The sequence below is a fragment of the Dendrobium catenatum genome, unplaced genomic scaffold, assembly GCF_001605985.2.
Source record: "Dendrobium catenatum unplaced genomic scaffold, ASM160598v2 fragScaff_scaffold_1365, whole genome shotgun sequence".
Taxonomy (NCBI): Eukaryota; Viridiplantae; Streptophyta; class Magnoliopsida; order Asparagales; family Orchidaceae; genus Dendrobium; species Dendrobium catenatum.
The window spans coordinates 535,200-538,436 of record NW_021319827.1 but is presented as its reverse complement, the minus strand read 5'-3'; positions in this window follow the sequence as shown (position 1 = coordinate 538,436).

Below are 3,237 nucleotides of genomic sequence, written 5' to 3'. Positions count from 1 at the left end.
AATAATCATTATCCCTCCTAATGCGGAGGTGAGACCTATAAATAGCTAAAATACAAAAAAAAAAATCAATGACAAAAGTGCCCCATGGGGTCACATAAATCTACTCCCTCAAGTGAGGGTAAAAATAAAAAAATAAACATAATAAATCAAATTCAAATAAATGCTCAGAAATAGAGTAATCTGCTCGTAGCCGTAGCTCTCCGGCGCTTCCTCTGATAAACTTTACACGGCAGGATGTCCTCATGAGAATTTATATTAAGAATTGGACCTCTTTTAAATCTTCTAACAATTTTATGTATTCTCTGTGTTGTTTTTTTGCATATGCTTAACTTTACTATTAGTACATTTTCTTCTACTATTCACTTTTTCAAGAACCTTGAACATTTGATGTTATTTCCTCTACATGCAAGAGATGGTAATTCATTTTTGGAACACATTCTTGTGGACTCCTGAAATTCTCGCCATGAATCTACTTAGAGAGTATAGGTTTTCGGGTTCAATTCTCATAATGTAGGGTAGTTGTATATAAAACACTACTAAGATTTTATGATTTGGTTGTAGGTTCCTCGCAGGCGCAAGCCCCGTTGGTTAATTACTCATTCTGATGACGAGAGAGAATTTTCGATTGAGGCTAGTCGTTAGAAATTAAGTTCTTACCATATAGTAGTGGCAATTTGATTTAACAAATTGATTAGCTTGAATTGAAAGCGTACGATGGGAGAATGTGATGAACCCAATGAAAATTTCATGATTATGCCATCTCGTATTGTTATGGGCCTCGTCGACTTAGTTAGAGGAGATAGTTGACTCAACCTAACTAAAAGAATGTCAGCAACCATGATTTGCATCGTACAAGTGAACCTTATAGGCTTGGGTGGATGTTTGTCTAAAGGATACATTTAAGTTAGAATTTAGCTAATTGAGGGCTTTATGCCCTATCAAGTATGCTCTATGATTTAAAACTCAAGGGTTTTTAAGCCATGGGGCAAATTATAGGCTCTGGTCGATTTTGTAATTTAATGTCACTATTTTATAACAAAATCACTTAGAGGGCCTCGATCATATTCATTTACCTATAGTGCGATTTGGTGAGAAATTCATTACTTAGAGTATATGTGCTGTGCCCTTATTACCTTTTGAGGGTGAACATGGTGGCAATTTTAACAAGATATGGACCATTTATGAACCAAGGTTAATATTAAATTTATACCAATGAACAAGTGATTGTAGATGATGATTTTTTTTGTAAGTTTGTGGGCAATAAATTTTATAATTTTATAATTTCTTTGGGTTTTCATGTTTTTGTATGGATGTGTCTCGAAATGATTTGTATTAGGATTTGGGGGCATTTTAAAGTTGTAGTCCCTTCTGGTTGATATTAGCTTTTATCATAGCCATCATCAAAGTTTTGAACGCTTCCGTTTTTGTTACTTTTGACCTTATCAACTCTATTAATTTACTCGTAGAGGATCGAGTTAGATTTGAGTTCACTTTGTTTCTTGTTCATAGAAGTGGTTAGAAGACAATGAAACATTGGACAATTGTGATTCCCAAAGAGTACTTAGTAGATTCGAGCTAAGGGCCTGCTAAGTGCATGTTTGGTGAGCCTTCTTTCTTTCTTTCCTTTTAATTTCGACGATGGTTGGGATATAACCTTGTCCCGATTATCAAAGAAATATTTTAATAAAATTTAGCAATCGTCTTTACAAATTTTCCATGGAGCTAGGAAAACTATTGATGTAGAACGGAGGGGTTCAACCAAAAGAGGGGAAAAAGGGAAGGCGTCCACATACGTTGAATGTGTCCACATACGGTGAATGCGTCCACATACGATGAATGTGGGGTTAAGGAATTTCCAAACTTAAATTATTAAGATAAGGAAAGGGGAATTATGTTAGGTCTTTAATTAAATTCAAATTAGGAGAATTAAGGAAAGCCTCATAATATAGTTCATCCTACTTTAAGAAGGAATTTCAAATTCAAATTAATTTAAATGCGAGCCTTGGGCTCTTCCAAAAACTGACGGGTGATACGTTGCCCTTCTCCAAGTGACTTCAAGTTACGAGCCCGGACCCATCCTGCGGCTGGTGAAAACTCCGATTCCTTTTCATAGAAATCTCACTAACGTCCTCCCAAAAGAACATAAGTGCAAAACATAAATTTTTATTATAATTCCATCATGCCTAATATAAGAGAAGGGGCCTATATATATAGGCATCAAAAGAAACTAAAAGACAAATTTGACCATTGGGCTTACTTAAGACAAGACTCTTAAATAAAAAGGGTAAAAAAGGAAAATGACAAAATTAGATCAAAATACAATTAATAAATAAAACGGAGTGATCTCGGCCGTTGATCTTCGACTCTTCCTTTGAATATCGTCCACCGTCGGATGTCCGCATCACCTATCTAGGTTGACTTGCCAAAGTATGTAATCTACTTTAACATGCATTTGTAGACCATTCACATAATATGAATACCGTGAGAAAAGTCTAGAATAATCTGCTTCCATAGAAAGGTTTTTTTGACATGACACTATTCTAGAAGACTGACAGAGTAGTCACTTAGCAGACGAAGATTAAACTTGAATGTGCGAAAAATCTCCTAGCTGGAGCAGCCAAAAGTAAATATTTAATTATCGTGTGCGGATATGGAGCTGTCATACCAAAAATTCCAGCCTTTAAAAAAATGTAAGGTAGTGTTTGGCTTATGCGTAACAAAATACAAGCCATGCTGAAATAATAACAATCGACTGTCAGGTGGGTTCGCTTATTAGGAACTCTTTCCCGTAAAATGTCAACAAAAGACATAAAAAATGAGCATTAACATTTGGAGAAAATCAGAATGGAGCAAGTATGCCGCTACCATGGGCTCATAAAAAATGAATAGCATAGAGGTGTAGGTAAAGAAAAAGCTCAAGAACCTCGATGTCAACACAAAGAGGTGCTGGGAAGCACTAGCAAAGGTGGAAAGGAAGCCCCAAGAAGCCAGATGGAATAAGTTACACAAGGGATAGTGGAGATGGGACAATATAAAAGTCACCAACTACTCAGGATGAGTGATAGTAGAACTGGACGCGGAAGAGACATGCTAGGGTGCAGGGGTTAACACTCATAGTTGATAATGAGGGAGAACAAGTGTGATAACCGGTTCTTCCGGCCGGTTCAACCGAACCGGCCGGCCTGCCTTTTAAATACCGCGAACAGAATAGTTCGCGGAACAGAACAGTTCGCGCGA